Source organism: Triturus cristatus, chromosome 5_1 (assembly GCF_964204655.1).
Source record: "Triturus cristatus chromosome 5_1, aTriCri1.1, whole genome shotgun sequence".
Classification (NCBI taxonomy): Eukaryota; Metazoa; Chordata; class Amphibia; order Caudata; family Salamandridae; genus Triturus; species Triturus cristatus.
Window position 1 is genome coordinate 889447219 of NC_140587.1, and position 27733 is coordinate 889474951.

Below are 27733 nucleotides of genomic sequence, written 5' to 3' on the forward strand. Positions count from 1 at the left end.
TGCTTATTTATTTAGAAATAGCAAACAAACGCCCGACGCGTTTCGGTGCCACTGCACCTTGGTCACGGGTAGTCAGCAGTTTGTGAAAAGTGCTACATATAGTGTGTAAACAAAACATAAACATAAAAGTAGGACTACCTGTCCCAACTCAACAAAAGGACTTTCAAATTTGGCATCCATTTTGTAATGGTCAACTCGTCACAAGTTACTATTCAAAACATTTTGTAATTACAACGTCTTGTACATGCAACATAAACATACTTGTGCAAATTGGATGCGTGGTGATTTCTGAACAAAAGTAGCGATAAATCCAGCTCAAGTGAGCATACTACTACAAACCAATAATTTTATCAGTCATCACGCGGTTAACCAATCTCGCTGTGTTATGCTTGATTAACGCCCAAGTGGGCTGTCTCGTGAGTTAATGTTCTTTTCATCTCAAATACTGCCTTGTTTAACTGAGGAAAATGTAATTTTTGATTGCAGTAGCGACAGTAACTTTAAACCAAAATCCAGATTCTTGCCTCAAATCCACAATGAAATTATTGATGTGTTTGATAAAGGTGTAACTCAAGAATTTAAAAAATTGAACAAATCCAGTAAATTAAAATATACCAATTTGAGTAACAAACAAACCACAGCAATCAGAGAATTACAGAACAACAAAGAGATTGTAATTAAAAAATCAGACAAGGGTGGTAATGTTGTGGTATGGCCTACCGAATTGTATCTGAATGAAGGTAGACGACAACTGGATGATGTTAATAGCTACACAATTAGTAACAGGAGTTGTTACGAGAAAAGCAACATTGAATACCAACTACAACTAGCTGAGTGGAAACGTCAAAAATTGATATCAGATGAGGAGTACAGATTTCTCAAATGTGATCATCCCAAATTACCAGCACTCTATTTACTACCAAAGTTACATAAAGACAGGGTCAATCCTCCAGGAAGACCCATTGTGTCCTCCATAGGAAGCACCTATGAAAACACCTCCAAATACATTGACCACTTTTTACGCCCTTTTGTTCAGAAACTCCCCTCTTACCTACAGGACACTCGAGATTTTTTAAGAGTTATTGAAAAGGTCCAGTGGGAAGATGACATGTGGCTAATGACACTTGATGTCAATAGCTTATATACGTGTATACCACACGATTTGGGAGTACAAGCCAATCAGCATTTTTTGAAGCAGAGAGACATCAAGTACCTTTCACACACTGAAATGCTAGTATGCATGATGCAAAGATGTCTTTCAAATAATTTCTTTCTGTTTGACCACGTCATCTATTGCCAGGCCCGAGGTACGGCGATGGGAACCTGCTTCGCCCCCAGCTACGCGGGTCTTTACCTGGGCTGGTGGGAGGAGCAGGTGGCCAGTAAGATCTTAGCCTTTACCCAGAACGTCTGCCTCTGGGCAAGATATATAGATGACGTTTTTTGTCTCTGGAAGGGAGAAAAAGATAGTGCTTTGGAATTCGTGGCCAGTTTAAATGCAAATGAGTGCAATTTGACATTCACGTGTACAATTGAAAAGGAAACTATCGAATTTCTTGATGTGATTGTCAATGTTAGAAATGGCAAAATGGAAAGCAAGCTTTTCCGAAAGCCAACAGCAGGCAACAGCCTGCTACATGCGGACAGCTGCCACCCAAAGAATCTGATTCGAAGTATCCCCTATGGGGAACTTCTAAGGGCCAAGAGAAATTGCAGCACACCATCAGACTTTGAATCAGAGATGATAAACATGAAAGAGAGATTTGAGGAAAGGGGATACTCAAACAAAATAATCAAACAAGCATGTGCCAAAGTTAGAACCGTTTTGAGGGATGACCTTTTAAACCCAAAAATCCCCAAAGATGACCAAGACGAACCAATAAGGTTCATTACTGCATACTCTAGCCAGTCGTGGCAGGTCAGAAAATGTCTGAAAAAATTCTGGCATATCCTAAACATGGATCCTGAGTTGAAAAAAGCAGTGGGAAGTCAGCCAAAGGTCACATTCAGGAAATGTCCAGCTCTTAAAGATCTTCTGTGCAGTAGCACTGTGAATATTAAAGAGCAAAAATGGAAAGAGATAAAGGGATTTTACACATGCAATTCATGCAAGGCATGTAAAAATAGTGTGAATCGGAAAGAACTAACTTTATCAAAAAACCAAAAACCTTACATAATTCAAAAACATCTAACATGTAAATCAGATTTTTGTGTGTATGCTTTGTGTTGTCCCTGCCCTCTAGTATACATCGGGAGTACCATTCACCAGGTGAAAAAAAGAATCTTGGAACACACGAGGGCCATTATAAATGAAGACAGGCAATATCCCATTGCTAGACATTTTAAAGAAACACATGGAAAGAATATCAATGTCCTACAATTCTGCGCCCTAGATAGAATTCCAAAATCGGAAAGGGGTGGTGACAGAGTGAGAGAGCTACGGAAACTGGAGTCCAAAATAATTATTAAATATGACACCGTACAACCATCAGGTTTAAACAAAGATGAAGAGATGTCGGTTCATCTGGGCTAATTAACTTCAACGTGCTGTATACTTGACACTCTAATCAAAAGATATTATAGATGTAAATATGAAGCCATAAGTTTGTTTTTTAAATTATCTGTATTAGTATAGTGATTGCAAAATTTGTTTATGTTTTGTAGGAGACCAAACTGTCAGCATGCCATTATGAAGATCAACTTTCAAAGGCTCTATGAAATTATGATTTGGTTCGCACATAGTGAAAGAATGAAATGTATAAGCGACTGATGATTTTGGGCCCACTGGGGCAGTATTTGAGATGAAAAGAACATTAACTCACGAGACAGCCCACTTGGGTGTTAATCAAGCATAACACAGCGAGATTGGTTAACCGCGTGATGACTGATAAAATTATTGGTTTGTAGTAGTATGCTCACTTGAGCTGGATTTATCGCTACTTTTGTTCAGAAATCACCACGCATCCAATTTGCACAAGTATGTTTATGTTGCATGTACAAGACGTTGTAATTACAAAATGTTTTGAATAGTAACTTGTGACGAGTTGACCATTACAAAATGGATGCCAAATTTGAAAGTCCTTTTGTTGAGTTGGGACAGGTAGTCCTACTTTTATGTTTATGTTTTGTTTACACACTATATGTAGCACTTTTCACAAACTGCTGACTACCCGTGACCAAGGTGCAGTGGCACCGAAACGCGTCGGGCGTTTGTTTGCTATTTCTAAATAAATAAGCACGCTAAGGAACTGGGCTCAAGAACGCTTTTTTCATCGTGGAAAGGCTTGTGGAGAATATATATATATGTATATATATATATGCTGCAGTTCATCAATTTCCCAACAGCAGCTGGCTGAAAAGCAGGACACGGACACCGATTAAGTGCAGGTAATATCTTCTTTAATTGCTGACACTGATCAACATGGCAGATGACGCGTTTCACCTAACAAGTGGGCTTGATCACATGACCTCACCATGTAAGTGTCATGTGACTTAGTGAAAATAGAAAACATACTCCGCTAAAAAGCATGTTTGAGACAAACTAGTTAATAATTTACATACATAATAAATAAATAAATATAGCAGCATGGGGGAACAATTAATAAATAATAATTGAATAGTTTTTGCATACAAAACCGTTAAAAAAGAACAAACAATAAATTCCTGGTTGAATCCATTGGTAACCTTTCAATAACATGAATAGCAAATGACGGTATGCATGTAACATATATAAAATCATTCAATTGAAATGTTAATTGGGCATACTGTTCCTTTAGTCTAAACGGTTGATTATCTTCGCAATTAATTAAGTCATCCCCAACAAGAATTGCTGTTTCCTAATCTAGTTCTGAGCGGAGCATAAAACAAATAAACAAGTGCATTGAAGTGATTGTGCCATAATAACCAAATTTATAAAATATCATAAATGATTCGAAACTGGGCGGTAGTAACATTATGATTTTGTACTTTTTTTTTTTCTTTCTTTTCTTATCTCTTTGTTTTATTAATCAATACATAATCAGGATTGCTTACATTGGAATACGTATATTTAGTTGAAATTAATATTCATCTAAGATGTGAGGTAAGTAGTATGCCAATTTATATATGACCACTCAAAAACTAAAACTGTAGCCCGCTTGAATTGTGATAAAACTAGTTAAATAGTAAAACCAGTTAATATTAATTTATTATAAAAAGAATTTCATGTTTACAATAAATAAAGACTGAAAAACCCTGATAAATAGAAAACCTTAAATAATCATAAATATCCATAAATAATTATAAAAAGTTATATAATTCGTCCCCATTATTCAATCCATTTGGGGTGCTGGTATCTAATTCAAATATGAACCTGGCCTCCAATTGTCTCAAAACCCTTTCCCTGTTTCCTCCTCTTCTCATATCTCATCTCATCTCATCTCATCTCATATCCAAATTGACTATTGCTCTGAGATGTTGCAGAATACGTACGTGCACCTGCAATTTTGTGCGGCCCACGTATTGAAGCCCGCAGGTACAGCTCAACACGTAGACTGCATATTCGGTGCGACACGTATATCTGGCCTTGAGCTTACTGGTAGTGGGGCCATACATGGTGGTGTATTGTGATGTATTGACCCCAAACTTGCATGCCCTGCATGTGTTGCATTTAATAAAACCATTGCGGGGAGCTAGCCACATATTTTTTGGTTGAATTGAATTACTAATCAGCTCAGGGCTGGATTTGAAAAGGGCATTATGCACAGACTTAGGTTTCCTGAAGGTCAAGGTAGGGGGAGTCGGAAATAGTTGGTTTAAGACCGTATCAGTTTGTATAATGGGCCAGTGTTTGTTGATTTTGGTCCTGATTTTCTTGTGGTGGCAACTATAGGTGGTTACAAATCTCATTTCTTGATCTGCCTCTTCCAGCTTGTAGGGAGTTGCTTTATCGGTAATTGCAGAGGTCACATTGGTTTTTAATAGTTCATCTCTGGACTTAATCTTAACTTTGGTCAGGACTAGTTTGATATCTTTTTGTTTATAGCCTCTTGCTAAAAATCTGAGACTGCTCTCTGATGCATTTTCCGAAACTCACTTCAGAACTGCATATTCTTCGTATTCTTAGGAACTCCCCGTAGGGGATGCTCCTAATTAAATGAGCTGGATGGAAACTCGACGCATGTAGCGTAGAGTTCCCAGCCGTGCTTTTTCTGTGCAGAGTGATTTCTATAGAATTGTTTGCAATGTACACATGTACATCTAAAAAATCAATAGCAGTCTCATCAATTGAAGTTGTAAATTGAAGATTAAGTTCATTATCATTTAGAGATTTAATAAAATCACAGGCCATCTCCTTCGTACATTTCCAAATCAAAAAAATTTCATGGATGAAGCGCATCCAACAAACGATGCATTCATCCAAGAGTTTCTTAAATTTGACCTTGAGAACCTGCTCCTCCCAGCAGCCCACGCTTAGCTGGAGGAGAAGCAGGCTCCCATGGCAACTCCTCTAATCTGATGGTATATGTCTTTGTTGAACATAAAGTAATTGTTATGGAGGCAAAAGGCAATCATATCAACAATCATCTTTCCATGTTGGTATAATTCTATAGATCTATTTTTCAGAAAATATTGTACCGCTTCCATACCATCAGTATGGTTCATACTGGTATACAAAGCACATATGTCCATGGTAGATAAATATCACCAAAGAATCCCGAAGTGGATGCAGGCAGCAAAGAACACACGGGCACAGGCCACAGATGCAGATAGAAGAATTTAATCCATTGTTACCATGTTCATGTAACGCGTTTCGGCCGCCAACCTGCGGCCTTGATCACACACTCAATATATTTTATATGTTATATATATGTATGTTTAATTTATTTTTACATTATATTTATTACATATAATTTAAACATTTTTTATTAATTCTAACTATTTTTTTTTAATTATATGTATTATTTAATTTATTTTACATAATTTTTTTAACATTTAAAATAAACAATATTTTTTTGCTGATATTTTTGTACTTACCATTATGTAGCTAGGAAGTCGATAGTTTTTACAAAATGCACAATATTTTTGTAGGTCGACATTTCTGTTGTCGATATTCTGTCAGTGAGCCGATTTTCCCATTTTCTGTGGCATCCTTGAATTCCTCCCTTCTAGAGATATCGCCAACTTGTAGCACTCCCTTATTCTTCTCATTAAATTTATTAAACCTTGCCAATTCTTCCTCGCCTCACTATTTTAAAATACAATGTTCTTTCACTAACTTAGATTGCTTTGGTCTGCACCTGCAAAAGGGTAAAAAATATCCCAAACAACTTTCACGTTCAATGTTAAATGTCCCTACTGTAAGCTTTTAAGTTTGAAAAGCTTTATTGGCATTTAGTAAAATACAAACAAACCAGCAATATATATAGGAAACAACGATAGATAAGATAAATGTATGAGCTGGATATCGTAAAGAAGCATAAAAGCATTTTCGGGATTTTACAAATGAGGGAAGGAAAAGAAAAGAAGGGGAAGGGAAAGAATGGAAGAGGAGAGGGTGAGAGTAGGAAAGTAAAGAAGAATATACTATATTACATATCATAAATAATCAAAAAACAATTTGTGAAATAAGTCAAAATGTATAACAATTCAATAGGATAAATATAATAATATAAATATAAATATAAATATAAGGAGACCGAGATAATAATCATTCAAGGAGGTTTAAAATTGTCAGATGACAAGTATGAGATTTTCTGTAGGACAATTCGGTCCAAATATATGGTAAGAGGCAACCAGAACAAATACCTATTAAATGCTGGTACACATGAGGAGGTGAAAGCAACATCTAGTCTATGGTATTGACAGAGAGTGTTCCACCAATGCTGTATGGATAGGTTCGTGAGGGATTTCCAGTTGAAAGAAATGTGCTGAAAAGCCAGGGCAAGCATGAGGTCAAAAAGACCATGAGAATGTGGGGAAAGCAGTAAAGACTCATAAAGACTACCAGCAAAGAGGAGTGGAATAGAATAAGGAATGGAAATAGTGAACAAACGAGAAATGTATGACCAGACTTTCTCCCAGAAGACAGAAACTGAAGGACAAAGGAAGAGAAGATGAAGAAGGTCAGCATCTGAAGAACCACAAGTCCAACATTTAGAGTCAGTAGAAGAAGAGAAACAAGATAAAGAAACAGGAGAAAGATAGAGTCTGTGGTAAAGTAAAGACATAGACTGGGTTAGAGAGGCAGAACGGGAAATCTTTAAGGATCTGGTCCAAAGTTTGTCCCAAAAGACTATAGACCATTCGCATCCTAGGTCCGACTCCCAGGAGAGTTCCAGTTTAGATTTCATACGACTTGGATTGGGGGCTGAAAAGAATTTATAGATAAGACAGGCTTTAGGTGAAGTACAAAGTATCGCAAGGAGAGAGTTATGAGTATCCGATGAGGGAGAGAAGGGAAGAGAATAATAAGTGTCAGTTATTATCGCCATAAGCGTAGTGAACTGTGGAAAAAAGGAACGAGAGCAATGGAAGAGGGACTGAAAGTGGGGAAAGGAGCAAGGGGAGATACCGTCAAAAAGATTCTTGACCCATATAATACCTTTTAATCTCCATGGCTTCCAGAAAATGGGTCTGGTATTTAAGAGGATAAGCGAGGTATGCCAGATGGGGGATTCTAAGAAGGATTCGCGAGAAATGACAGTAGAGCAGAACAGAGGTTTCAATAAGGAACAGGTATGTTTAAATAGAGGAAGAGAGGCTTGGGAAGTTTTGGTGGAGAAACGGAGGACTTCACTGAAAGAATGGGGTAGTAACGCGATTTGTTCAATGAGGAGCCAAAGAGGAGTAAAGGGGGAGGGGTCCGAAAGAAGCCATTTTGAAGCTTGGCGTAAAGAGAAGGATTTATGATAAAGAAGAAAGTTCGGGAAGTTCACGCCACCATTAGACTTTGGTTTGCGAAGAGAGGATAAAGCAATTCTGGATTTTTTATTCTTCCAAAGAAATCTCGATAGGCATGAATCAATACGTTTGAAATAAAGAGTAGGAATGTGGACAGGAAGCATGGATAGGATATAAATTAAAATCGGGGCAATCCTCATTTTAATCGAATCTAAACGTCCCCACCAAGAAAGAAAAAGAGGGTTCCAAGAAGATGTTAGTTTCTCAATACGTGATAATGCAGCAGACATATTTAATTTAATGGAAGACTTTATGGAGTTGGAAAACCTTATGCCAAGTTATTTAACTTTGGAACTGTTACATGCAAATCCAGTGGAGGAGAAGGAGTGTGAAAAACAGTATTTCATAAGAGGAAGAATTTCAGTCTTGTCAGAGTTAATTTTATAACCGGAAACCTTTGAGAAGGAGACAAATTCAGACATTAAAGGAGGACTAGAGGTTTCAGGAGAAGAAACGAATAAAAGAATATCATCTGCATACGCAGAGAGTTTCAATTGATGGTCACCGTAAGAAAAGCCAGAAATGGAATCATTGGTACGGATAGAGGTCAAAAAGGGTTCGAGGGCCAGGACAAAAAGTAGAGGGGATAGAAGACCGCCCTGACGAACACCTTGTCGAAGAGGAAAGTAGGAAGAGACACATTAACTAAAACCGAGGCCTTCAGAGCTGAGTAGAGTAAGGAAATGAGTGATATCAAATTAGGACCGAAACCATGCCAATGTAGTGACGCAAACAAAAAGGACCAATCAACTCTATTGAAAGCTTTCTCTGCGTCAACTGAGATAGCGGCCAATGAAGAGGAAAGGGAGGAGGTTTTATTTAAGACATTGAGAAAAAGACGAGAATTGTCGGAAGTCAGCCTACCTTTAAAAAAAACACATTGCTCTTTACCAATAAGATGGGGCATGAGGGGGTCTAAACGTAATGCAAGGAGCTTAGCAAATAACTTATAATCAACATTAATAAGGGAGATTGGGCGGTAGTTTTTATAGAATTGAGAGTCACGACCATCTTTAGCAATAAGGCAAATGGTGGCTTCCTGAAAGGTACCTTCTGTCTTACCAGTGGAAAAGAATGAATGAAAGAGCGTTAAAAGCTTGGGGAGCAACAGATCAGAAAAGTGTCAATAAATTAAACAAAAAAACGATCTGGGCCAGGCGATTTGCCTTTAGTAAGAGTATTTAAAGCAGTAGAAAGTTCCTGAAGTGAAAGGTCTTTTTCAAGATCAAGAAAATTAAGATGAGAAGTAGAAGGAATGGGGAGTTTATCAAGATAAGCTTGGATGAGAGCAGAGGAAGGGGGAGATTCTGGGGTATAGAGATTTTAATAAAACAATTTAAATTCTTCAAGAATATCCTGATCGTTGTACAGAAGGGAGTTAGTAGAGGAGTAAATAGAGTCAATAAGCTTACGTTCCTTACGGGATTTGAGATAATTTGCTAAGAGTTTCCCTGCCTTGTTACGACCACCATAGTACCGAGCACTACTGCGAAGGAGCACTGATGACGCATTATCAGTAGAAGATTTATTGAACTCAATCTTGGCGCGTATTAACTCCAGTGAAATAGAATTGGTGGAAGAGGTATAAAATTCATGTTCCAAATGCTTAATATGTGCTAAGGCAGATTTCTGCTTATGAAGAAAATGTTTCTTTTTCTTAGAGACAAAATCTAAGATGAAGCCTCTAGCCGTAGCTTTAAAAGAATCCCATATAATATGGGGAGAGGAATGAGAGTCACAATTAAACTCGAAGAACTCCTTAGCAAAAGAGCGAAAAGAGGAGGAGAAAAGAGGGTCAGTAAGTAGGGAATTATTAAAATGCCAGCGAGAGGATTTTGGACGGGGAGGAAGTAAGTCCAGTTCCGTAACAATTGTGGCATGATCAGAGATAACTATGGGTTCAGTAGAAGAAGACAGTAAGTTTTGACACAAAGATTGAGAGAGAAAAATATAGTCAAGGCGAGAAAGAAAAGCGTGAGGAGGAGAGAAGAAAGAATAATCAAGAGTGTCAAGGTGAGAAAGCCTCCAAGAGTACATGACATGTGTCTGAGAGATGGTATCTAGAAATTGTTTGTGAGTCTTATGTGGAGTGAAGCGGACTGTGGACTTGCGATCAAGAAACGGATCAACAATTGTGTTGCAGTCACTACCTAGAATGAAGAAATCATCTCGAGATTGAATACATTTTTGCGTAATCAAAGGCCAAAAAGTACAATCAGGTTGAGTAGGACCGTAAATATTAAAAACAGTTAAAGAAACAGAATTGATTATTAACTTTGCTAGAACCCATCTTCCATCCTTATCATTCTCGTGTGATAAAACTTTACACTTCAATTTTTTATGACATAGAATAATAACACCATTTTTTTTATTGGTAGATGGAGAGAATAAGACCGTACCCACCCAGCTTCTCTTTAACTTAAGAGATTCAGTTTCTATAAGGTGTGTTTCCTGCAAAAGAACTATATTGGGGTTACACGAAGCTAGGTGGGAAAGGATTCTCTGTCATTTAATGGGATTAATAAAACCTTTTACATTCCACGAAATAACTCTGAACGGAGAAACATTAAAAATTGAAAATACTTACATAAAATCAAATATGTAATAGTAGATAGAGAAAGAAGAAAATTCAATGAAGAAAAGAAAAAGAGAGATCGGATCAGTAGAAGGGTAAAGAGAAAGGGGCAAATACCAGTGAGAAAAGAAAAGTAAAGAAAGGGTAAAATGAAAGCAGTTAGGTGAGACAGCAGATAGGAAAGAAGTATGGTTGTGAGAGAGAAAGAGGGAGAGGAGAAAGGAGGGGAAGGAAAAGACAAAGGAATAGAAAGAAAAGACAGTACATATCCAAAAAGGATGACTGATACAACATACCTAAAGGGATCAGGGGGAGAGATGTCAGGGCAAGGACGACACATTACAGGACGGATCACCTAAACCAAGGACATCCGGACCGCATAAGGACGGGGGAAGACAAAGGTAAGGACCTTACGGGCCACAGAGACAAATAAACCTATATGAAATAGAGAAGAAATAATTAGCGATAAAAGGCATGAAGAAGAAAAGAAATAAACAAATAAGTAAATAGACAGATAACTAAATATATAGACAACAAATATCATGGAGCATAGGTACATTTCAGAGAAAGGCAACAGGCCGCTTAATAAACAAATCTAAGAGCAATAATAAGAAAAAGATGAAAACAAAACAAGGCCATGACTGTAGAATAGCTAATGAGCTAAAAAAGAATGACAAAAAGTCAACCATTTAAGGACCAGCTGTATCCATAACAGAAGCAGTATGAAAATGGATGAATTTCTTAAGATCCGCTGGGTCATGGAAAGTCCGAGTCTGATTTTGGTATGTCACCTTAAAGATGCATGGGTGAAAAAGGCCATAACGAGCACCAAGGGATCGCAGAGGAGGTCGGAGATCAAGGAATTCCTTTCTGCTTGATGCCGTTACGTTGGATACATCTTGAGAGATAAAAACCCTCTGACCAAGCCAAGAAAGCTGACGTTTGGCTCTGGTTGTCGAGAGAACAGAAAGCAAGTCAGTGAACTTCAAAAAGAGAATGATGACTCCTCTTGGTTTCGTGGGAGCCGCAGAGCTGGAGAGACGAGGGCCCAGACGATGGGCTCTCTGAATATTGAGAGAGGTGGAAGAAGGTTTATCCAGGAGCTTAGGCAAGAAGGAGGAAAAGAAGGTAACAGGGTCCTCACCCTCAAGGGATTCAGGAAGACCATAAATACGTAGGTTGTTCCTTCTGTTCCTATTTTCCAAATCCTCTGTATGTAACCGAAGATCACAAACCTCTTGCTCCAAGGAAGAGAGTCTCTGAGACGTATCGTGCACCATATGGAGCTGCTGCTCTGCCGAGGACACTCTGGATTCCATCGTAGACCACTTCTCCTCCAAAAGTTGCATTTTACTGTTAGTTTCCTCTACAAATGGATGAAGAGCTCTAATTTCTTCCAGTAAAACTTCCAAAGATATAGGAGGAGGCGACGATTTGTCAGGAGATGGATGGTCCTGCTTTAGATGCTTGGATGATGATAGTGGAGGAGAAGGTTTAGTAACAGTTGATTGTGCTGAAGTGGAGCGGTTGGAAGAAACACCTGCCATCTCGCTCACGTTAGGAGGTGAAATACTTGCTGAAGGAGAAATTGGTGTTGGCAAAGTAGTGTGAAGCTTAGGTATAAACACAAACTGTGGTTTACACAACTTTCCCATATATGGATGATACGGAATAAACACAGCAAAAGCAGCACGTAGGATAAAAGGCAGGTAGAGAGCAAAAAGCTTCCAATACAGTCAAATGCAATAATGTCAAATGAAAATGCCTGAAAGATACTTCAACAGGAGAAGCAACCTGGTGAAGATGATAGAGGTGAAGAACGGCAAAAAAAAAATAATGAAGGGCAGTTACGTGACGCGGCTGGAGAGATATTCACTCAAGGAGCAAAGCTGCTGTCATCAAAAAGGAAGCATCACAATTATGGTGCCAACTGATTGCGGAGAGATTCAAGAGAGAACTCCTCAAAAATGGAGCAGAGCTGATGCAAAGAGGCATTGACTCAAGTTGTACATCAAAAATATAAATGGGTTAAGTGGAAGTATGAAATGAGAGAAAAATCCACAACAATAGGCAGCCACAGCAAAAAAGCCATAATAAAAGCAGCAGGGAGTTGCCAGAAACATCAGACATACATTTTATGAAGGGAAAAAGCTTCCGGTACTTGAAAAAATCACAGGAATCCACTGCAGCATGAGTAGTTCTTCAGAAGCATTAGCGCGAGTAAGCGCTCAAAATGGCGGCCATTCTGTGAAGGATATGTTCATGAGAAAACACAGCTAATTTGGACTTGTTTCAGGGAAAAAGAACGCTCACCGGGTGCGCGTCATGTTCCCCAGCAGGAGGCAGCGGCGGTCCATTGAAAGGACGCAAGAGCAGGCGCCCGCGAACAGAAACTCGTCCCGGTGCAGCGGTGGTCCCGTATCAGGCGGCCATCGCTGTCGGCGTCGAAGCCACGCCCCATCCCTACTGGTAAATAGACATAATATCGAAAAAATAATATCGAACAACAAGAATATCGAAGTTAAAATATCGAGATAACATTAATATCGAAGTGTAGAATATCGAGGTAAGTAATATCGTTTTTTTTGTGTTTAGTAAAATATCGAAGTATGAAATATCGATGTAGTAATATCGTCTGAAGATAATATCGATTGAATAGTTTTGTTAGAAATATCGAAATATAATATATATATTGTTTAAAATGTGTATTTAGTGTATATTTAATAAGTAAATTGTTTAATTATATGTATAAATACTTTATTAAAGTTTAAAATATAATTAATAGTGTTAAGTAATTTATAGTATGATATGTTTTAGGAGCGGGATGTTGGGTTATTAGGGGATAAGGGTGGGGAGTGTTTTAAAAATATTAGTGTAAAATCAGATAATAATTTAAAAATATTAAATAATAAATAATTATGAATAGTAAATTGTAATGAAATTTGTAAATTAAATATTTATAATTTAGAAAATTATCAAGAAATTATATATATTTTTTAGGAGCGGGATGTTGGGTTATTAGGGGATAAGGGTGGGGAGTGTTTTAAAAATATTAGTGTAAAATCAGATAATAATTTAAAAATATTAAATAAAAAATAATTATGAATAATAAATTGTAATGAAATTTCAAAATTAAATATTTATAATTTAGAAAATAATAAAGAAATTATATATATTTTTTAGGAGCGGGATGTTGGGTTATTAGGGGATAAGGGTGGGGAGTGTTTTAAAAATGTTATTGTAAAATCAGATAATAATGTCAAAATATTTAATAATCAAGATTTCGAAATTTCAAAATTTCAAAAAAAATTCGAAATTATATAATTTGAAATTATAATGAAATTTAAATTTTGTTTTATGAGTGGGATGTAGGGTTATTAGTGTATAAGGGTGGGGAGTGTATTAAAAAGATTACTGTAAAATTGGATAATAAGTTATAAATATTAATACTAAAGAATTAGAAATGTTAAAATTTAAATGTAATTTTGACAATGTTTTAAAAAAAATTCAAATTAATTTCTAAATTATTTTTTTGTTTCTTGGTTGGGAATTTGGGTTATTACGGTGTAAGGGTGTGGATTGTATTTTAATAATTATTACAAAATTATAGATTAATAAATAAATATTTAATTTGGAATAAGTCAAATTTGTGAACATTTAATGTCAAAATCTAATTATATAATTTACATTGGAAATTATAATTTCAATATTTATGTTGTATTTATGGGTGGGATGTGGGTATATTAGGGGAGAAGGGTGGGGTGTAATTTTTTAAAATAATATTGTAAACATAGATCATAAAAAAATTCAATTTATTAGTAAATATTGTGAATTCTAAAATTTTAATTAAAAATTATAATTAAATAATTGTATATTTGCAATTTATATGGAAAACATATTGTACATATTTATTTTGGAATTAGGGTTAATATGGGATAGGGGTGGGTATTGTAACTATAGTATTGTTAAATTTAATAGTTTTTAAATGATATCTCATAGTTAATAAATGTAGATTATTAATATTTTAAGTGATGTTATAACCAGCACCTTGTCTCAGTTTGATCTTTCTGGAGCAGGAATATTAAATTTAATTGGGTTAGTGTCCAGCACCTTCCCTGAGTTTATGTTAACTGGAGTGGGAATAGTAAATTATATAGGGTTACTGTCCAGCACCTTTCTTGAGTTTATGTTAATTGGAGTGGGAATAGTAAATTATATAGGGTTACTGTCCAGCACCTTTCCTGACTTAATGTTAACTGGAGTGGGAATATTAAATTATATAGGGTTACTATATAGCACCTTCCTTGACTTTATGTTAACTGGAGTGGGAATAGTAAATTATATATGGTTACTGTCCAGCACCTTTCCTGAGTTTATGTTAACTGGAGTGGGAATAGTAAATTATATAGGTTTACTGTCCAGCACCTTCCTTGACTTTATGTTAACTGGAGTGGGAATAGTAAATTATATAGGGTTACTGGCCAGCACCTTTCCTGAGTTTATGTTAACTGGAGTGGGAATAGTAAATTATATAGGGTTAGTGTCCAGCATCTTCTCTGACTTTATGTTAACTGGAGTGGGAATAGTAAATTATATAGGGTTACTGTCCACCACCTTCTCAGAATTTATGTTAACTGGAGTGGGAATAGTAAATTATATAGGGTTACTGTCAAGCATTTTCTCTGAATTTATGTTAACTGGAGTGGGAATAGTTAATTATATAGGGTTACTGTCCAGCACCTTCCTTGAGTTTTTGTTAACTGGAGTGGGAATAGTAAATTATATAGGGTTACTGTCCAGCACCTTCCTTGACTTTATGTTAACTGGAGTGGGAATAGTAAATGATATAGGGTTACTGTCCAGCACCTTTCCTGACTTTATGTTAACTGGAGTGGGAATAGTAAATTATATAGGGTTAGTGTCCAGCAGTTTTCCTAACTTTAATGTAGGTGAAATGGGAATAGTAATTTGTATAGGGTTAGTGTGCTGAATGTATATGTATTGTGTTAATGAAGTATGTTTTTGGATTAAATGTAGGAAAAAAATGTGATTATTTACATTTTTAAACAATTAAATTAGCTACATTATATATGTGAGAGTTATAAATTATGAAATCCAATGACACATTTTATATTTTTAGATAAGCTTTATTTTTGTTGAAGAAAGTAGACAGATTATTTTTTTTTTATTTACAGAATGGAGTATACATTAGTAGACATACAGCAAATATGCATTAATTTGTGTCTTTTTGCAATGTTTTAAGGAAAATAAAATGTATTGATATTATCACATTTTATAACAGAAGTATTGATAATTACAAAAAAACATACATAACATTTATTACTTTTTAACATTGATTGCAAATAAACATATTCTTACAGTATTCATATCATAATGTTTTTGTTGGCTATATACATAAAAAAAATTATTGCATATTTAATTTCTGAAGAATATTGTTTCATTTTTTTTTTGTTGTTGTACATAATTAGTACATGACAAAAAGTATATTTTTATGCTATGTATTTTTAATGATGATTAATAATATTATTGTAGGAAATGTTAATATTATTAATTTTTATATTTTATAATTATATGCAATAAATTGTTTTGCAACATGTACATTTTGGAAATAATTTTTAAATAATAAAAACATTTTATTATAGTTTGTACAGTTGTGAAAAAAAATACTGTATTATAATCATAATAATAATGTATTTATAATTATTATGAATATAATTTTTTAAGGTATTGTTTATTACAAAATAATTTTCAAAAAATTTAGATACATTTATGTTATATTTATATATGATTATAATGTTTTAATGTATTTACACTGATTTAATTAGGGACTTTCATTTGAATGGGATTATTTTGTAACCGCTTCATGTTATTTTGGGTCATTTTGGACTGAGGAAGCTCGCGGTTGGAAGCTGCGTCGCGTTGAGCAAGGTAAGGGGTGTTTTAAGTATTAAGTGTTATTAAATACTTATGTTTAGGGTAGTTAGGATGTTTATAGTGTATTGATAGATAAATTAAAATGTTTTGGGTGTTTTTGACGTGTTAGTAATGATTTAGTTACGTCTGGTTGTTTACTGGTTGTGACGTAGTTTTCGAAGTAAATATTGTGATTAAATATGTGTTGTTTTGAAATGATGTAATTGTATTTATTAAATGTATTTGGGTGTCATTGTGTGGGTGGGTATGTTTTGTTCTGTTTTTCAGGTAAATGTTGATCGATCTTTTTTCGAAGACCAAGACGCGTTTTTTTTGTGTGTTACTTGATTTAAGTAATAATGTTAACACACTTTTTAACTTTTTACGGGATTTCATGGAGCGTTTATTTTGATTTTTCACTTCTTTTCGGGTTTTTGAGGGTTTGGATATTATGATGGAAAGAGAGACGTTATTTTTTTTTTTTTTACAGTGTGTTTTAGTTAATGAAACTAATAAAGTTATCACACTGTTTTTTTCACCGGGATTTCCAGGAGCGTTTGTTACTATTTTGACCTATTTTTCGGGTTTTTGAGGGTTTCACGTTTTTGGATTTGTCGAGGATGGATTTACATTGGATGTGTTGATATTTTCATTTTTGGTGCGGCAAATTTTTAATTATTACTATGGATTGACATAGAAATGGAAGGAGTATTACTTGGTGGAATTCATCTTGTATGGCTACATCAATGGTAAGTTATATTTTGTTATAATTTGGGTGGGAAATCTTATTATAGTTTATTGTTATATATATTATATTTACAGAAATAATATTTAATTGTACAGATATATTTTCTATATGAAAATGAAATGTATCTGACAATTATATATTATTTAGGAAAATATAGTATTAATATATGATTGCAATTGTTTATTGTATTGACCTATTTTATTTATTAGCTGTGTGTATGTTAATTATAAAATGCTTTTGGCTATTAGTGATAGGTAGTCTAGGCCACTTGTTGATGGGTATAGGTTTACTTGACTTTGTAGTAGATCAAACATTTGTTTGGTTTGTTTAGTTAATTTAGGACCTATTTGAGTAACAGATTGTTGCATCCGTAATTCTTGGTAGCTTTGTTCTTTTTGTAGAGATTCCAGGAGTTTTTGTAGGGTAGGTTTCCCTCTGCTTGTAGTTGCTTGGAAGGCATTATGCCATCCTTCAACACTATTGTTTGTTTTGGATTGTTTATTTAAGGTACTCAGGTATACATTCCACCAAGGAATGTGGAACTTTGGTTGTCTTCTATGTCCTGATCGATGTAATCTTCCCACCCAGGTGTCTTCAAAGTAGTCTAGGAGTTGGCTTAATTTGTCTTCGTTCTTTTTGTAATAGGGACTTTCTATTAGAATATTATAGTGTTCTGCTACATCTGTTACAGGTACGTATGCTAGTGCTATTAGTTTTTTAACCTGGTAGGCAAAAGTACTATCTGTAGCATATTGTACACTTAGGGTGGACTTTTGCAGATGTCTCCATAGACTCTGGTTAAAATGATAATAGCAACCTTGGATTGCTGTGTGTGGATAATTTTTTAGTATTGAATTGATCATGGCTAATTCGAAATCAATAATTATTTTTTGTGGGAAATAATTATTGGTTTCTTCTTTAATTTTGGTTAATATTTCTATGTATGTTGTTTGCTGTTTATTTGGTAAGAGGGCATAGATGAATGGAATGTTAGAATGTTGGTACAATCCATGCACTGTGTACAGCTGGTAAAATGGTTTTGGACAAACTTTAAAAGTTCCATCCATCATCCAAGTGTCACATTGTTGTAATTTTACTAAATTGTTTGTAGTAGCAAACATAATTATTCTTTTCTCAGGAGATTTGTTGTCAAAAAAAATAAATGGTGCATTAGTGTGAGTTATGCTTAATTCTGGGGGAATGATTACTGTATCAAATGTTTTAGGGGTAGGTAAAGTTTTGGTAGTTAGTTTTTTTTGTCTAGCTATAGTTCTTTTTAAACAATCAATTGGGGGTAATTGTGCTGATGCATGGTGTGGTATTTTTATTAATTGTTCTTTGAGTATTTGGGTGGTGGGTTTATCAGTGCTAGTACTTGCTTCTTTAATGTTTTCAAGAGCATTTCTAACTTCTATCTCTGTAATATTGGGGGGGTGATTATGTTCTTTTACAGAAAGAACAGTGGTTTCTTTTGTAATAGCTCTACCATAGCATTTGTTTGAGTAGTATTTGCTACATTTCCAAAACATTTTCAGACCACTTTGCTTTTCTTGTGTATATACATAACCCATATAACATAGCAACATTTTATTTTTTTGAGATGTTATAAATTCAGCACCTTCAGTCATGTTGTTCTGTATTATGCTAGGGGAGATGAAAAAATATTTTGTAAATATAAACAATGTTATCTATATTTTAAATATATTTACATTTTAGTGAATATACTTACAATGTATAATTTGATGTGTTGAAAGATGTTAATTAGCTGACTTCAAGCTTTCAGTTTAATCTTGGAGATAGATTTTCTGTTGATAAGAGAAAAATATTTGTTAATAGTTGGATACATTTTTTTGAATGTGCTACTGTTTTAAGGGGAAATTAACATTCTGGCTGCGTATTTTAGGCTGTTTAATTTATGAGGTTTATATACTTACTTATTTCTTTGGTCCAGTAGGTGATTGCGTAGAAGGTAGTTTTGGATGGTTCAGTGGTTTTCTGTAGAGGAGACAAATAAGGAATAAATATTTTTTAGAATTATTTTTTTATTTAATAGTTGTAGGTGGGTAGGAAAAAGTAAAACAATACTTACATTGATTAATATTAGAGTTGTGGGTATGTCCAAAATATTTCTGTCTTTTTAGAAGGTATCTATAGAGGCGAAATGAATGTAATTAAATGAAGTGTAGTACATTCATTTATAGAAATAGTTTCAGCTGTAGCATTCTAGATTAGTTGCTTTATAAACAGAGTTTAACTTACTTTCTGTAGTTGTTAAATTTTGTTTTGGACTGTAATTCTTCTTTCAGGAAACAGTTGAGTAGAGTTTCGTCTTATTTCTTCTTTTCAGTTTGTAGTGTGAAAGAGATGTTGAAATGTAGTGTTTTTATAGTGTGCAATTAATTAGTTGCTTCATTTCATTGGTTTAATTTGAAATGTGAGCATGTCATTGGTCCACCTTAAATTTTTTTTTCTTTTCTGGCTGTTTGTTTCCTTGTAAGGGAAACGCTAATTAGCAACTTATTAGTAGTAAGTCATTGTTTATTTGTAGTATTAAATGCTTTAAAGATATTTTTAAATGTGGTTTAATGCATGTATAATAATTATAAAATTATTTATGTAGTGAAATGTATTCATATTGTTTATGGAATGTTTATTTTTAAATGTATGTGTTTGAACCAAAATTTTAATGTTATTTACGTGTTTTATTATGTATTGCAATGTTAATGTGTGTGTTGTGCTTAAAGTATATTTTCTTCATAGTTTTTTAGATAGTCGATATTGTGAAATATTCTATATTTTGGTTGTCTATATTTCTGGTTTCGATAATTTTGTCATTTACATTGTCATTTAAGAGTAGACGATAATTTTGTTAACGATATTTTTAACTTCGATATAATGATATACGATATTTTGTTAAGACGATATTGTGTACTCGATATTTTTGTATTTTGTTTAATAAGTATGGTGAGTCGATAATATTGTAGTCGATAATTTAGCAACGATATTTTAAGTAGTCGATATTTTGGTAATCGATATTATGTCAGTGATCCATCCCTACTGTAAGCTTAAAGCCCACATTCACTTAGCTTAGCATGTTACTTTCAAAAACATATAACGGTGCAACGCACATACAATTCTGTAAATGCATTAATACATATAAGGTTATTCATCTATATCACACTTTCGCACATGACTAGACTTTTATTTATTAGAAGAACAACTGATCACGTTATAGACACAACACTAACACTTTCGTGATTCATTCTGTCCTAACCTACGGAGCATGCACTGCATCAAATGCATTTTAGCGCAACCCCAGTACAATCTTAGCCTATAGATGAATTTTGACAAAGGTACAGCAGTTCCTAAAGGAAAAATAGTTAATGCACATACTCAATTAGGACAATCCATTACTGCCTTTTCTATACTAGTGCACTGCGTACACTGATTATAATTGTATTATGTGAATACATGAGGCCAAAAGTACACACATATATGTGGCTCTATCAAGATAAAAGAGTGGGGCAAAATGATGCTGCTCCTTGCCCATTACATCTAATTTATGGTTGTCCTCTACCACTCAGCTGGACACTGTAGCAGCTAATATACCTTGTGTGCATTAGGACCAGATACACTCATGGTGCGCCACTGGTCTTGTGCACAGAAATAAATGATAGATCTTGGGCAAATTCACAACGCATTTCCAGGCACAAAGGAAGCATTTACCCGATAAGAAACATGCATATCAGACTCTTCAAAAAGCATCTTTGCACGCACAAAGTTCACTTAATTGGGCAGAAATACAACCCACAGCTACAGATTCCACATCCTGTATAAAAGAATTTGGATTTGTGGTATTTTACAGCGAGCTTAAAATGGTATAGACCCGGAAGTATTACATTATTTCCCTTTTTTACATTTACAGTGACGACAGAACAGGGGTGTGTCAGGGAGAACCATTCAGCAAAATAAGTGAAGACAGTAGTTATTGCAGTACATCTTTCAGGACCTTTACCACTCTGGAAACGCATGCACATTTACTCTGTGCTCAAGGACTAAGCCGCCACAATATTTATGGGGTGTTGAGAAAAGGGTTTATGCTCAGGGAAACAATCCTTCTAAAGCAAAGAGAAGTTAATTGTGCAAATGCAAAATTCCATGGGGACGATTCACAGAACTAATCTGAGATAAAATCCTAAACCTGCTACTGTTGGTATTCACAGAAGGCATTTAGTAGTAGTAAAGTTAGGACTCCTAACTTTGCTACCACTAAACTGAGACAAAATCCTAAATTTACGACTTTTGATATTCACAAAAGGCATTTAGTAGTAGTAAAGTTAGGAGTCCTAACTTTACAACTACTAAATGCCTTCTGTGAATATCAAAGGTATTAAGTTAGGATTTTATCTCAGTTTAGTAGTGGTAAAGTTAAGAGTCCTCACTTTACTACTACTAAATGCCTTCTGTGAATACCAAAAGTAGCAGGTTTAGGATTTTATCTCAGATTAGTTCTATGAATTGGCCCCCCTATGGTTTACTCATGCAGATGTTCCACTTAGTCAAGAATTTGTGCGAGTATGTTTTGTAATTAAATACACCTGAAACACGCCTGGTGTGACTTGCTCTCCAATAGTGGAAAAGAGACAGCACTAGGCTTGGGACTCAAATCTGAAGGCTGCCTTCCCTGTCACTGATAGTAAGTCAGCATCAAAATACATCAAATAAACGTTTGTTGAATGTTACAGAAAACTATCACGATAATAAAATCATACCAAACTCTTTATAGAGGATTAAAAGCAGTTTCTCTACAACGTATATAGATATGCAAAGCCCTACCTGCTAAAATTGTTACATAAGCTTTGCACCCAAAAAAATGCCTAGTTGAGGCACACAGTAACAAAGAGAAATTATTTCATACATTGTATGTGTGCTACACTGCACAGCATTCATCCATTAAGTGAAAAGTTTTAAAGTTAGTCTCAGCACAGTAGCATGTCCTGAAACAGTACCCTTCCAGTATAAAAGGTATGCTAGACATCAGAACACACTTTTGCACAGTGGTGCAAAGGTGTGCATATGGCACTCGCCAGTCTGTGCATCAGCGGCGGGAAGAAAGTGGTAGAGCCAAATTTGAGTAGATATGGCTATGTGATACACTCTAACCCTAGCACAACAAAGAAGACCAACTTTGGTTGCTGCCCTGTGTTGCACTACTTTCTAATAAATCTAACCCAAGTGCAAGATATCACCAGGCAGTGGTGAATGGTAACTTTACAAGGGAGAATCCCAAATTGTTGGGAACTTTACAATGCTTTTGTGCACTCTTTACTTATGGACAGGAGCATATGGCAGGAGCATATGATGTGATCTAATGCCTCATTCTCAAAGTCCAACATATTGCACTTTTCTGAGCTTAAACCACTGTCTGAACAATCTGAACTCTGACAACGGAGCAAGTAAATTCCAAACTTTTGCCAGTATTCTAGGAGGGACTTTGAGTCACAAAACACTGCGTACGACCTGAGGAGGCCCACATTTGCATATGGAATATCGGCGGCCAGGACAAAATACTGCCAGCATTTCAGGAGGGCCTTTGAGTACTTGAACACTGTGGACGACTTGGGGAGGCCCGCAATTGACCACACCTGTTTCCTGCTGCACTTAGCGCATAAATCGCATAAAACCGAGGGCCCATCCTGTGACCGTCAGCGATAGGAAGAGGCAGGGCAGGGCCACCCTCCTTGGCTCTTCCTATTGAGGCTTTTATTTGACTTTGATACGCCAGATGTTGTACCGGCTTGCACTGATTTATAGCCCCTCCTTCGGATGATTCTCCGATTAATCAGCGTGCTGAACATCAAAAGAGAAGTCGTTTGATACAAATCAGCTCCCTACCTAAACTACCGCTTGCAATTTCATTCTGCCACCCTATTTTCTTTTTCTATTATCTTTGTTCCGGAAAGGCATACTCTTTACAAATGTTTTCTATATGGGGTGAAAGCGAATCACCTGGTCGGGCGTGGATTAATTTTGTTGATCTTTAGTTGACCAGGTAACTTTCCAGGCGCAGGACTTGTCCTACGAAGTGAACTCTGGCTTTGCATCACTAAAGGCAGTCATTCCTGTGAATAAGTCAATTGCTGGGGGGGGACTTGGCTTGTCAGTATTAACGAGCGCTGGGCCTGTATTTTTTAAGGCCAAATCTTTTAGACCAATGGAGTGGGGAGGCTCATGTTTCAAGAAATGCATGTTGATAGTCTTGTATTTTCTGACTAACTCTCCCCCTAACTCTCTCCTTTTATTTTATTTTATTTTTGTGGGTGCTAATGGTCATAGGTCAAACCAAGGATGTCGGTCAGAAAGCTTCCGACCCAAATGAGGCCCGAAATTGTATACGATATGGGCAATTATCCAACATAGAATCAAACACAGCACCTTCCAATGCTGCTTAGGGACACTAGCTCACCACACTACACTGTAGAAATACCAACAATTCGCAGTGCACCCGTGGCATACTAACCCTCTGCAAAACAATCCATTATTCTGACACTTACCCACAACTCTGCATTATATCCTAAGTACATAATACACCACACTGACCACAAGAGTAACAGCCAAGCACATTTCATTTCATTCTTGGAATTTTACATTTGCATGCTGCACCCTTGAAATGAAAACATATACCTAGTAGCATTTTGTGTTTTTATGGCCGAAATAAAGTTTTGATTGACTGACTGATATACCTAGTGTAGTATGGCCATTAATTTAAACCACTGTATGCATCCTAGACATAATATCACAATACATTGTTATATAAGAACCAGCAACAAAAGATGTGAAATCAACCTTTCCGTGAAATCACTAGTTAAAAAAAAAATGAAAAATGCAGAATGGTTTTGAAGCAAAGGATTTTTTTGGGCCTGGTCTATTATCCTATTTCAAGATCCTCTCTAAAGTAGAAAAATTGATCAATCAGGTTATGAATGAATGAATAAATAATTAGATACAAGCCACAGATCAGAACAAACTTTGCCTCTCGAGCCTTTGTGTTTGCAGCAGGACTCTCATACAATCAGAAAATGAAGAAATCCGAAATAAATTCACAAATGGCTACTCCAAGGGCACATCTTACAATAAATTAGAAGAGTAAGCTTCCTTTGTTAAAAATTTGAAGAATACAGGAGTAAGAACAATTGCATGCAAACACACGCTTACAGAATATTGGGCCATATGTATCAACATTTGTAATAGCAATTACATAATTGCGATTTTCTGAAAATCGCAATTAGGTAATCGGTATTACAAATGTATGAAACTCATTGAGGCATATTATTTAGGAAGTGGCAGTGAGAGGCGTTAGCCTCCTTGGCTTAACACCTCTCATCGCCACTTCAGAAACACCAGGCTGCGCCAAGGATATGGTGCCTTCCTGTACATAAACAAACCCTGGCATTTTGCTTTTTCCATGTGTGCTGCACAAGGCAGCACACATGGAAAAAGCAAAAACGAGGAGAAATGAAGCATTTCTCCACGTTTCGCCACATTAAGACCAGGATTTTCCTGGTCTTAAGTTTGTTGCTGCCACCTATTATCTCCTCTCTTGATAATAGGTGGCAGCATCGAAGTGAATGGGTGTTGCGGTGGAAGGCCCACCGCAACACCAACTGCACGCTTCTTTCACGCTTCTTTCACGCTAAGTTTAGCGTGAAAGGGGTCCTATTACCAAGGCAGTATTAAGCCACTTAACATGACTTTTAGCCACGTTATGTGGCTTAACACTGCCTTGGTAATAGGGCACTGGCCCTATCGCCACCACAACGTCACAAAAAGTGACGTTGTGGTGGCGATAGGGGCTTGGTAATATGCCCCAAAGAGTTTCATATATCGATTTGCAGATGGTCGCTAATCAATCTACCTCATTAATGTTAATGAGGTAGGTCGCAATTTGCGACCCCCTTGGAATCGCTAAAATCACGGGGATGGTGGCCTGCTAGGGTCAGTAGACCACCATGTCCATGATTGCTTTTAAATAAAGCAATCTTTTTTTTTAAATGCAGTCTGTTTTCCTTAAAGGAAAACGGGTTGCGTTTAGAAAAAAAATGAAACGTTTTCTTTTTATTCTTTAAGAGTAGGCAGTGGTCCATAGAACCACTGCCTGCTCTTAAAAAAAGTTTTGTATACATTCACAAAGAGGAAGAGGTCATTTGCGAATGGGTTACCACAAACTTGAAGTAGGTGGTAAAATGCGAATGTTTTGCGACCGCATTCACGATCACAAAACGTTCCTACATACCGATTCGATTCAGTATTAGGAAGGGATGCCCTAAACACACCCCTTCCTAATAGCGAATCGCTAACCCATTTTGCGATTCAGTGATAGGTTATAGAATCACAAAATAGGGTTTGGTACATTAGGAATCGGCCTGTTTGTTAACGCAAAATTGTTTGATACATGTGGTCCATAGTATAACCCTTTTGCAATTAATGTTCCGCTGTATACTGTGCTCTTTATTAAATGCTTCTCCTATTGAATTTGTCAGCTCTTGTTTAAGCAGTTATTTAGATGTTTTCTTTACAAAATAGTAACGATTCAGCAAACAATACTGACTTTAGTGCTATATAATGGAAGGGCTTATGTCACGGAATTTCACATATTTAACTATGTGGCGAAACATATATTTTTGTCATCAAAAGTGTGTCAAGCAATGTCAGAAGTCAAATGTGGAACTTTCCAAGATTTGACACAGTTATGTCAAGCGAGCCTAAATCTCTCTCCTACAGTATGCCCCCTTGACGGCCAAGGCTAGCAATCTTCTCATGTTCCCTCATTGTCGGGATTTCATTACTACATTTGTCAGCGCGGAGTCAAGCCATCGGGAGGGAATGAGTTTACTCGAATGAGAGAAGACCGGTGAAATGTACTTACAGTGAAAATGATGTGAAGAGATAAAAGGAAGTCGACAAATTGGTCTGCCATTTCGAGAGAAGTGAAGAAAAAAGCGTTTTCTGCTCTATCAGAACAGTACACGGTTTTTAATAATCCAAACATTAAGTACATGAAGAGTAGCTGGTCGGAGATCCATGCGTTTGGTTTTGCTTAATTGTCATTGTTCTGGGAGTCAAAACAGATCAAGTGACTAACCTAGGCTGCTTCATTAATTGGTTTCATATTCGTTATTGCATCACTTTTGCACCACATGATGTGGTACATGCGTGACGCAGGGTTTTGAATCAGATTTATGAAGCTACTGCGTGACTTTGAGTGGCCTCATAAGTCTTGAGTAAGGCGACTCAGCGCAAATCATTGTGTTGCCTTACTCTGTGCTCGGGAGGATTTCCATTGGCATTGTGGTGGGTGTTTCCACGCATCACCGATGGATTTTGACGCTAGCCCAGATTTACATAATCCTGTAAACGTGGGGAAGTGCCAATTGCCTTAGCCTCCCTATGTGAGGCGTAACAGGGACAAATATCTTTATTTCTCCTATTTATTTCCTCTTACTGCTTGTGCTGCATTCTGCAGCACACGTAGAAAGAGGAAAGCATCCCTTAGAACTGTTTCTATGCAGGAAGGTGCTCCTTCCTGCACAAAACCAATCCTGCTTGCAACTAAAGTATCCTTGTACCATGGTACAAGGGTGTCTACGCTGGCACTAGGCTGCCAAAAACAGCGCCAGCAAATACGGTTCATTCCTGCCCTTTCACTTTGGCGTAGGGCTGCCCTATGCCAAAATCCCACAAATGAGGGCCTATATATTTAATTATTGACGCAAATATAGTAAACAATGCTCATATCACAAAGACAAAACATGACTGCTGTATGACTCAAATAAAAATTTATTTATTTATTTGTTTATATCTTTGTGTATTTACCTATGTGAGTCAAAATATATTTCAATAATTATTACAGTATAATAGGAAGATTTTCAGAATACAGGACAATAGGTGGATTAAATGGGCTACAGAGGCCTGATTTGTGAACTGTCTCATGAATCAGCATTACTGTTGGATGAGATTAGAGGGTTTAAGTGGAAGTAGATCTGGTTCACAAATGGAGAATGAGAGTTAAGAATCAGCAATCAGTGAATGGTGGAATAGTGAGGTTGAGCAGAGTAGAATCTTAGGGTGAAAGCAACTATTTGATGGTTTGAGACTGAAAGTGTTAGATGGAATGTCAGTATTGTATACGTGATCTGTGTGATGTAGAAATGCATTCAGAGTGCCTGGCAGAGTGATTTTAGGGGACACAGGGTGTAGAAAGGTTTAAATGCAACTAAGAGTAATGTAGCCAGGGTTTATCATATATCAGTAGTTTTGAAAGGGAAAGAGAATGCAAAATCCATCAGCGAGAATGTATGGTGGAGAGAATAGGCAGTTAATGGTACAAAATAAGTCTTATTTTTTTTTATGTAAAAACATTTTGGGATTTATTAATTAGTGTAACATGATATTTTATTAAAATATAATTGTATTACTTTCAATTAGGTATACAAAGCACTATTATTATTACCTAAGCCCAGAATGATATTTTTAAT